Source organism: Capsicum annuum, unplaced genomic scaffold (assembly GCF_002878395.1).
Source record: "Capsicum annuum cultivar UCD-10X-F1 unplaced genomic scaffold, UCD10Xv1.1 ctg81929, whole genome shotgun sequence".
Taxonomy (NCBI): domain Eukaryota; kingdom Viridiplantae; phylum Streptophyta; class Magnoliopsida; order Solanales; family Solanaceae; genus Capsicum; species Capsicum annuum.
In genome coordinates this window covers 186,758-198,633 of record NW_025892684.1, presented here as the reverse complement: position 1 = coordinate 198,633, position 11,876 = coordinate 186,758, and the positions used below count along the sequence as shown (strand labels likewise).

At 34.6% G+C, this 11,876-nt stretch overlaps 1 pseudogene; it reads left to right on the top strand.

Annotated features, from left to right (window-relative positions):
• The first annotated feature begins 5,436 nt into the window (after positions 1-5,436).
• Positions 5,437-9,762, top strand: LOC107849376 (annotated as a pseudogene).
• Positions 9,763-11,876: the final 2,114 nt, after the last annotated feature.

Here is an 11,876-nt window from a genome sequence, read left to right as displayed (position 1 = left end):
TACGGTGTCTGCGCTTTATGTTTCCCGTATTTCCATAAAAAGAGTAGCATATTGTCAATGTTGTTCAGTAGTAGCTTCTTCTACATCCACCTGGAAAGCCAGAATTGGTCAATGCTAATCATAGAGATACAACAAAATAGAAAAGGATAACTCATCTCTTCTAGCAAATCAAACAGGTCTTCCTCTCGTTTTACATTATCCCAAATAAATTATATTTCTGTTGCAATAATGAATCAACTGTTGGGACAAATTTCTACATGAGGAAGACCCTGTGTGATAATTTCCAATGGATGAACCATCCGTTTCAATAAATGAATCATCTATTACAGCAGATAGGTCGTCTGTTGGTCCAAATAAAAGCGGTGCAAAGAGCTGTTTGGTTTGTTAAAACATACGAGACATATGTTGCAACAGATGTATATATTTGTTTGATAATTTTCAGTAGATGTGTCATCTGTTGAAACAGATATGTGTCTATTTGTTTTGTTAGTTGGAAGACATATAATATATTCACCTTCTTAAGCTCGTGCTTCTCTCTTTTGGACATTGTACGTTGCTCAGTGCAACATACAGACAGAGGAGTTGTAATTTTACTTTTTTGGATGCTTGATAATGCCCTGAAAATCACTCTCCTTCTCCCCTTAGCCCTAATCTCTAATGGAGTGGATGGAAATAATATCCTCTTTAATGGAATGAGACCCCTCTTAGATGTCAATTCCTTTACAGAAGCAGTTAATGCATTAATAGCATTAATCACTACATCATGTTTCGCCCCGCAATCTTGACATTTACATGCAGAACATTCGCTGGGAGAGGCAAAATCTATATAACCAGTATGATCATACTCATAATGGTTTATTTTAAATACTGTAATAGGAGCATCATTAGCACCAACAACAACACCACTACCACCACCAACAGCTTCATCACCACTAAGACCATCAACAACAACAAGCCTACCCTCCAAAATTATTTTTCTTATAATGACTGTTGCTCCAAACAATTCCATATTTATTTTGTCGATGACCTTAGGATCCGATAAAGTTTGCACAAATCATAAAGTAAGAAAAAATGACATCTTTAACTCTCGATTGGTCGAAACTAGCGACGGATGCACAATCTTACATAAATCATTACATATATTAGAATGATTATTAGATCATTCAAAAAAATCATTAATTAAAAGAAAAAATTAATTATAATTATACTTACTGAATCCTTCGGGGGGGTTGAAGAGATCAAGAAATTTTGCATTTTTATCAGTTTTGGTCGACAACCATCTTAAGATTCTTGGATAGAAAACTCCTTCCTAGTAGTTCACTTGTTGTCTCAAATAAGGAATGACTTCAAATGCCCAAGCCTATTAAATAATGCCAATAAATCAAAACCATTATTGAACGAAAAAAAATGAATGATAGCATAATAGAAAAAAGAAACATTTACCATGAAAGCCCTTGGGAAGCCATATAAGTTGACTGTCTTTGGCGCTAACGGAGTCAACAAATATTTGACTGTCATTTTGATGCTTTCATACCCCTAAGGATAGCTGTTAAACGCCTCAAGATCCTCGAAGATCTTTATTAAACCAAGGCTTATATTGTTGTTAACATCTCTTGCCCAAAGAATATTATGTACAAACCAAACCAAGCACAATGACTGCTTGTACTTCTTTGAAAGTCCTTTACCTTTCAACGCTTCTATCAAATTTTTATTTTTGAAGCTTGGACAAACAATGGACACTAGGTCATCACGATCACACGACTTGTCTTTGCCTTTTTTGGGTGTGCGGGGTGCTTTTTTTGGGTTAGAATAGGTATAACTTGAGAAGGAGGATAACATTTTAGTCCAGTAACTATGACAAACTCCTTCCAACCAAAACAAACAGGCATGCCAGAGTAATGTATCCATACCTTATCCATCTTATCTTTGTTTTCATACATAAACCTACGCTTAAGAAGTTCATATACCATTTTTATTTGGAAACGAGCATTGTTGTCCTCCGGCAAATCAAGATATTTCCCAAAGCAGCTGTCCCTGAAATAAGCATCCAATTTTTGTTCTCGAAGTATTTTTCTGAAGGTGTCGAAAGATTTTCCCATGGCTTACTTAACCACGAAATCACCCGTTAAATTTGTGGAACCATCACCCTGCATTCTCACAGGATAACGATCAATACTGAAGGCTTTGACCAGCTTTTTGGTGGAAGGGCTATTAGCATCTGTATCATCTCTTTTGAAACATTCCTCCCCCCGTGTTGATCATATTCTGCTCCCGATTGAGATAATGCTTGTAAAGCAAGCTCATAGAGTGATGGATGTAGCCTAGCTGCTTCACTTGTTTCTTTACTTGGACTTGATTTAGTTTCTGTTCTTTTGGAAACCATATTATCTAAAATTAACAGAAACATACAATAATATATTATTATTGATTAATGCATTATTAAAAAAAGGATAATAGTAAATCAAACAAGCAAAATAGTAAAATAACAATTGCAATAGATCACCGATCTGTTGCACCACGTAGTATATCTGTTGCTGCATATAACAAAACTGTTGTAGCAGATAAGTAATCTCTTGCAATAATACAAAACATATCACTCCTTTTTTAAGACAGATGAATGGTCTGTTCAATAGATTACACAACTATTGTGACATCATCTGTTGTAACATATGAGTGATCTTTTGGAACAGTTAAATAATTTGTTGCGACAATACAAAATATATCACTCATCTGTTGAGAAAGATAAATGGTTTGTACACCAGATCACACATCTGTTGCAACATACAAGTGATCTTTCAGAGCAGTTAACTAATCTGTAGCAACAACTGAGTAAACTATTACGACAATACAAAACATATCACTCATCTATTAAGAAAGATGAATAGTCTGTGCAACAGGTCACATATCTATTGCAACACATGAATGATCTGTTAGAACAGTTATCAACGGTCAATATTGTTTAGATTTCTTCCAACATAGGGTCATCTATCGCGGCAGATGAATGATCAGTTAGAAAAATCAAGTCTTGGACATTTTCTATAGGAAGAGTTGATAGGATTTTATCTGACAGGAGGTTCATCTCTTGCATCAGATTATTAATCTGATGGTTCTTCCATTGCACCAGATGGTTAATTAGTTGCATCAGATTTTTTAGCCGATGCTTAATATGTTGCACAATATGGTAAAGCTGTTGCATCAGATAGTTAATCTGTTGTATCATATTATTAATCTGTTGCATCAAAATTGTAATCTAATGGTTCCTCTGATGCATCAGATGGTTGATCTGTTGCATCATATGATAAATCTGTTGTATCAGATAGTTAATATGTTGCACCAGATGGATAATCTATCGGAGAAAATAAAAAATAGTAGCACGATTTTGCTCAACAAAAATAGCAATTTCACCATTTTTACCAAGAACAAGAACAGAACAAATCAAACCAAATTATCATTTTTATTTTATAAACACAAACAATAAAAATCAAACTTCAAAAAAATGCAACAAACAACAAAATATCATAATTCACTTCGAAAATAAAAGAGAAGAAATATAAAAAATTAGGATTTTATTCAGACTGCATTTCAAATTAGTGCAACAATATTGAAATTGTTAACCAATACTATAAGAGAAGTTGGCTCAAGTTTCTCATTTTCTTCAAAACTAAAAAGGCCATAAATTTTTACCTATGAAAGAAGAAAAGGAACGATGAAGAATTCGAAGCTGTTGTGGCCGGAGAGTAAGGCTGTCACGTCGATTGAAGGTTGAAGTCGAAAAGAAACTCGAAGCCCAACTATTTGTAGTCGGATATTGAAGTCGCCGAGGATTGAAATGAGAAATTTGCAGAATAGATGGTTGGAAGAGAGTTGAGAGAAGCTGTCGAGAGAGGGATGAGAGACAAGTTGATTGAATTGAAGAGGGGAACTCAAAGCCCAACTATTTATCGCCGGAGGTAGAAGTCATCGGGGGTTGAAAGGAGAAAAGAGGGGAACTCGAAGCCCAACTATTTATCGCCGGAGATAGAAGTCGTCGGGGGTTAAAGGGAGAAATTTAGCAGAACTGTTGGTTGGGAGAGAGTTGAGAGAAACTATCGAGAGAGAGGAGAGAGTGGTTGATTTGGATTGAAGAGGGGTGTGGGTTGGGTTGATTTGTATTTTTGAAAAGATTAGAAAGTTTTGAAAATATTAATCAAGTCCACAATTAACTTAATCAGGTTTCCTAATGATGTTTGACCCTATCGGTTGGTCAATGTCACCAATCCTTCATTCAAGGCTTAAAAGACACCTTTCCTTCAATTTTCTCAAGCTTCTATACATGAATTGACAGTCAAAGTTTGAAAGTTTGAGTCTCAAAATTTTAGATGTCCCACATAAATTAAAACAAAGAGCAATTTCTTTTGTCAGCTTTCAATGATTGAACACTTTCAGAGTTCTCTTTAATTGACTATTTTATTTCAAATAATTATTCGGACTTAGAAAAGAATTATTTACTAAAAAAATCAACAAAATATGTTTTGTTCGTTAATTTGCAAGGTTCAAATTTAAATTTTCCATAAAATATGAAAGTTATCTAATCATTTTTTTTTGACAATGATTTTTGTTGCTAAGTTATGAATATATAATACTTGTGTTCAATTCAATTTACTTTTATTATTTTTTGAAAGAAAAAATAAGAGTTTAATAACTTAAAATTCATAGATTAAGTCTAATTATTGACAAATTAAATTTTTTAATTCTATTTTAAAATACTCCATTTTAAATAACACCAATTACTAATTATATTGTTTGATCCCTTGTGTTCCTTGGAAATTATTTCTTCTCCACATCGTTCTCTCACTGTAATTACATATTTATAGTTTATTTTTTTTTGTAAAAAAAATAATAAGTGGAATTATTTATATTTTTTATTATTGGTTTTATATATTTGTAGTGGTATTAAATTATAATATAGAGCAAAAAAAATAACTGTGAAGCATTTGTTGGAAAAGAAATGTACATATTTTCTTCATTTTTTAAATTTTAGAAGCATATTTACTATTATCTATGTTGATAACTCTATAATTATTTATAAACAGTTATATGACTTTGTGAGGGATATGTACTATTTCTTAAGAATTTTAGTTGTGTTATAATTATGAGAGAGATGAATAAATAATTGTATTATTTCATTTTGTAATGTCAAATATATGTGTGACACAGTTAAAATTTTGTGGACATTCAAAAATTCAATTCTTTCGAGTAAAAAGCTTCAGTTAAAAAAATAATAAATAAAATTTATATTTAATAATTTGTCTTATATATAAACGCGAACATATTCACAAGTAATTCATTGAAACTTTTCTTATTTGAAGTCCTATATATAACTTTGTCCATCTTATTCCCCAACATAATCCATCCACACTTCTTATCTTTTTCTTCACAAATTTTAACAACTTAACTGAATTCATGGCATCAACTTCTTCTTCGAGTAACTCACAGTACCGTCCTCGAGGAAAGTACGATGTCTTCTTAAGTTTTAGAGGTGAAGATACTCGTAACACAATTATGGGTTACTTGTATGAATGTTTGACAAGGAGGGGAATAATCACCTTTCAAGATAATAAAAGACTAGAGCATGGCGATTCGATCCCAGAAAAAATCTTGAAAGTTATCAAAGACTCTCAAGTTGCCCTTGTCATTTTCTCAGAGACTTATGCTACATCGAGATGGTGCTTGGATGAACTAGTGAACATCATGGAGTGCACAAAGGACAAAAATGGAAAAACAGTCATACCGGTTTTCTATGGTGTGGATGCAACAGATGTTCGAAACCAAAGTAAAAGCTTTGCTGAAGCATTTGCCAAACACAAATTAAAGTATAATGATGATGGTGAGGGAATGCTGAAGGTGCAAAGATGGAGGACTGCGTTAAGTGCTGCCGCAAATCTAAAAGGATATGTATTCCCTAATGGGTTAGTTAAATGCGCGCACGTGCATGCACACACACCCATATATATATATATATATGTTTATTCTTCTCTTTTTTGTTTCTAAGTAGCAAATCTTTTTTTGTAGGGTTGAATCAGACTGTATTGAGCATATTGTTGACGGCATTTCGACCAAATGCAAGACATCAGTATCTTATTCGTACAAAGTTGTGGGAATCGATACTCAATTAGAGAAAGTAGAATCCCTATTAGAGGTGGAAATAGATGATGTTCGGATTGTGTGGATCTGGGGAATGGGGGGAGTTGGTAAAACGACAATAGCAAATGCTATTTATAATAAACTCTCGTCCAGCAAATTCAGAGATGCTTGTTTCGTTGAGGATATTAAAGAAAACAAACATAGAATGTACTGTCTACAAAATATCCTTTTCTATAAACTGTTAGGGGAAAATGAAAATTGCGTGAATAATAAGGAGGGGAGAAGCTTGATGGCTCGAAGACTTCGGTTTAAAAAGGTTTTAATCGTGCTTGATGATATATATCACAGAGACCAGTTGGATTACCTGGCAGGGGATCTTGGTTGGTTTGGCAAGGGAAGTAGGATTATTGCAACCACTAGGGACAAACGTTTGATTAGGCAAAACGATGTAGTAGATGAAGTTGAAACACTACTTGATTGTGATGCTATTGAACTTTCCAATCCATATGCTTTCATGGAAAAAGTTCCAGATGAGTGTTTTAAAGATCTAACGCTAAGAATAGTAAGTCATGCTAAAGGTCATCCTTTAGCCCTGAAAGTGTGGGGTTCCTTATTACACGGAAAGGATATAATTGTATGGAGAAGTGCTCTAGACAGAATAAGGGAAAACTCTGGTTCAGAAACTATTGAAAACCTCAAAATAAGTTATGATGGGTTGGAGCCTGAAGAGCAAGAGATATTCCTCGATATAGCATGTTTCCTCAGAGGAAAAGAAAAAAAAGAAGTCATGCCGATCCTTGAGAGTTGTGGTTTTCCAGCTGAATATAGATTGAGTGTACTAATCGACAAATCTCTTATGTTCATCTCTGACCATAATAAGATTCAAATGCATGACTTAATACAAGATATGGGTCAATATATTTGCAAAAGCATCCGGGAAAACGTAGCAGACTATGGAATGCTGAAGATGTCAAAGAAGTGATGGTCAACAATATGGTAAGTAGGCTTAGCAATACAATAATATTCAATTTCTGGTTTCCATACAAAAGATATATAGGACAGTCGATTCCAATTATTTGTTCCAATTGCTTCATATTCTTGCAAGCATACCATTGTCGTTGTTTACTTTAATAGGAGAAGCAAAAGTAACATTAGTTGCCTGACGTAACAATCTAATTCGCCAAGTAGCCACTTTGAATTAAAGATCCCAATCCGTTTATCTTATGTTATTATGCCTGATGTTTTTATCCAATTTCAATCTTTGGATTAACTTGTAATTTGTATGACATTTTGTACGTACTAACTCTACTCTTAAAATTTTAAGTTAGTAACACCCACATATTTACCCTGGGTAACTTTTTATTAATGTTGGTAAACAGATTGTACAAAACATCTAAGTTATGATTTGTTGACTCATGATCCTTTTACCAGGGGACTATGGCAGTTGAAGGAATCTGGTTTACTTTTATTCAAAAACTATGCTTTCGCAGAGAGGCAATGAAAAATATGAAAAGGCTAAGGATATTATACATATGCAGCTTCATCTCTCCAATTGATCGAGAAGATGCTGTCTGCAACTCCAATTGCCATGATGGCTCCATTGAGTAAACGGGAGATACTTTCTATAACTCTGCAACTAGTATGATATTGTCCGCTTTCGGCCAAGACGACACGGATTTGTTTTTGGGCATCTCCCTAAAGGCCTCATACTGGTGGAGCTGGGTGAGACTCTTAAATATTGGAAATGCTTCCTCTATTTCTCCGATGTGGGATTGCCTTGCTTCCCAACAATCCTCTTTGTGATCATTTATCCTCATGACGTGTGAGATCCACGAATTCCATTAAATACACAGATGGAACTTTTTTACCTTGGGTAAATTTTTTTTTTCTTTGGATAAACATAATGAAATTTTAGCTAATTGTCAAATTTAAAAGGTTTTAGTTATTCTAACTTCTATTTATAATAATTACATTTTCATTTAGTTTCTGAACATGCAATTTCATATAAAAATGAGAATTAAAAAAACTCAAATTTTCCTCAAAATATTTTGTTGACTCTCATAATCTAAGGGAGTAAATTAAACATTTTCTTTCTGTGTCCTTAATAGGAGCTTTTGCCAACTCTACAAAGGCTAGATCTCGGCTACTCGAAAAGCCTGATGCGAACACCAGATTTTGTGGGCATGCCAAATTTGGAGTATTTGAATCTGAGAGGATGTACGAGTCTTAAAAGAGGTTCACCATTCCCTGAGATGTTGCATAAAACTCATCCAGTTAGATTTGTATCATTGTGATAGCCTTGAGAGGTTTCCATGTGTTCACGCGGAATCTCTTAAATATCTGGTTCTAGAGGGTTGCTCTAGTTTAGAGAAATTTCCAGAAATCCTCGGAAGAATGAAGCTTGAGTTAGAGATTCACATGCGATTTACATGGATAAGGGAACTACCATCATCTGTTATTCAGCACCAAGCTCGTCTTAGAGTGCTAGATTTGAGTGATTTGAAAAACCTTCTAGCTTTACCAAGCAGCATTTTTAAGCTGAGAGGTTTGGTGAAGCTAGATGTGTCCTACTGCTCAAAACTTGAAAGCTTGCCAGATGATATTTGTGATTTAGAAAACTTGGAAGAGCTTCATGCCAGCTATATTCTAATTTCACGACGTCTGTCTTCCATAGTCCGCTTGAACAAGCTTAAATTCTTGACTTTTGCAAAACAACAATCAGAAGATGGAGTGCACTTTGTGTTCCCTCAGGTAAATGAAAGGTTACGCTCATTGGAAACTCTGAATCTCGGTTGCTGCAATATAATAGATGGAGGACTTCCGGAGGACATTGGATGCTTACACTCTTTGAAAAGGTTGTATCTCAGTAGAAATAACTTCCAGCATTTGCCTCGAAGAATTGCCCAGCTTGGTTCTCTTCGATCCTTGAACTTATCACATTGCAAGAGGCTTACAGAGTTGCCAGAATTTCCGGAGCAATTAGATACAATATATGCAGATTGGAGTAATTATTTGATCTGCAATTCGTTGTTTCGGAATATCTGATAATTGCAGCATGGCATCTCTGTTTCAGATTCCTTGTCATTAAGATCGTTTACCAGTAAGACCGTTGAATGGCAGTTGCGGACGCCGATAATCCCAAGTTGGTTCCACCATCGGGGAATTGCTAAAAATGTGTCGGTCAATTTGTCTGAAAATTGGTATGTACCTGATAACTTCTTGGGATTTGCTGTATGTTACACTGGCAAGTTAATGTACGTGACAACTCACTTGATTCCCTTATGTTATAATGTGATGTCCTGGATGAATCTGAAACTAGACTTAGTCGAGCCAGACGGTAAATGTCGGCTACGTGAATACTCACCTGATTCCGTTATTCATTTTTTCTTGGTACCTTTTGCTGGGCTGTGGGATATATCAAAGGCAAATGGAAGAACACCAAATGACTACGGGTGCATTATGTTATCTTTCTCTGGAGATATGAGGGAGTATGAATTTCGTTTATTGTATAAAGATCATCGCATTGGGACAAGGAGGAGTAGATATGACAGTTGTAAACACAATGACTGTGACCAATGAAGCCAGTTGCTCCTCTTTTAAGAAACGCATGTCACATTTCTAATATTCAGAAACTTTGCAGCTCTTTCCCACAAGCCCAGGAATTAGGTATATAGCTCATGCCTTGTTTTTACTCTAATTGATAGTGAAATCGTGTTTTTGATAGGTACTCACAAGTCAAGAATTCTTTCCTTTAATTACATCCAAATCAAGAGTTGTTTTTGATAGGTACTCGCAAGTCAAGAATTTGAACCTCAAAATTAGTAAACTCTAAAATTAAATAATAATAATACTACAAATTGGGGAACTGCAATGTAGTAATAGCCTACTATTTAAGTTATGGATGCCTTAAAGTTAGTTTTCCATTTTGAAAAGATATCATGGCAATTCTAATGCAGTCAAAGGAACATGAAAATCCTCGAAGTATTTTGTTTTCTTAATTAGTTTACTTACATTTTTTGTAACACCCCGTAATTCAGGCTAGAATAAAAACCGTTATTTCTATGCATAGATAATCCAAAAGCCATAAATCCTATTCAAATTTGGCATGTTAATGAATTATATAGTGTGTAAACCTATTTAAGCATGAATTGAGATCATAGAGGTCCCCTAACTCAAGGATGAGTTGAAAGCTTTCCTATCATTCGAGTTTGAGTGAGCGTCGAAACTTGGGTCAACTTCAATCGACCATAACTCTTTGTATATAATGAATTAGAGGGACTACTATATATCAAATGAAATCTCTTCGAATTATCTTTCCAATGATACCAATTTCGCCAAAATCCAATACCCAAGCGAAAAGTTATGACAATTTTAGTGACTGAGACAGTAGCATCATGCAATAAGTGTGTGACGCACGCCCTATTGCACGTACCAAAATTTCAGGTTCTGTTTCTGCATTTTTAAGGGAAAAATGGGTATCTTCCATCCTTTATCCAGCTATAACATGGGATTAAACTCCTAAAACACCAAAATATGATTCTTTTCTCTCAAATTCTCTCAAGAACACTTCTTAGGGTTTCAACCCAAAGATCAAATTATCTTAAGATTTCACCGTGGGTTTTCAATTATTCTTTGAGATTCGGAATCCCCATTGCGAGGGCTACAAGAAGCACCCATCAACTGTTCAAATATCATCCCTAAAGCACGAGTTCATTCAAGAGTCATAAATTAAGGTACGTGGGGTTTTCCTAAAAATCTCATGGACATAAAAATCATGATTTTAAGTAAAAGGGTTTTAGATTTATGATTTATAATCATGTTTTAGAAGTCTTAATGACATTGTTTTGGTCTTTAGTCCTTTCCCCAAATTGATTTGAAATTCTATATATATGTATACATATGTTTAAGGATGAATATTCAATTAAGAGCATGAATTATAATGAATCCCTCTCTTGTTATGTTTTTCTCGTCTTTCATATGATATGAATTGTTTTGAAATGCATCTTGAAAAGCATGGTATGAAATGTCTTGATTATTGCTATGACTTGAATATGATTTTTGAATTGAAAAGAGAGGGTTGTTTGTATTGATAAATATTGAATATGAATATCTAAGGGAAAGAGTTGCATGGTTTGACAAAGATTTTAGAACCACCACATTGTTATTGAAAGAATGATAATCTTTGCATAGTTTTGACTTGTACTTTCGGAACATGAAATCTCTTATACTATTTGCATGTTTGGCTGGTCTGAATTGAGTTTTGATGAAAGAATCATGCATGATGCATTATGCCTCAGAAATAGGACTTGCAAGTCTTGGTGTGACGACACCAACTCAGATAATGCCATGTTAATTCAGAACAAAATAGAATGCATGTTTGAAATCAAATTCTCAGATTTTGAAACTAGAATGATGCATGTTTCAGAACAGACCAAAATTTGGCATAAAGAGAGCTTAGGTAGTTTCCCGAGGAAGACACGAGTTTAGACAACTCATTGCCCAAAACCGTGATTTGCCGATCCAAGTATATTAGTATATGCTGGCCTAGTGCCCTGTGGCGTATCAGAGTCAGACACTCCAACCCTTGCACACACTTGGGTTGGGGGCTTCTCCGCCGAGTCAATGGCGGATTCCATATAGCCCGTGGAATATCAGACTTGTAGGGGAATGCCACCTAACTCAGAAGTAATACAAAGATCAAAAATTGCATTGACAGAAAAGTTTTATGATTATAAAAAATGTCCATGTGTTTT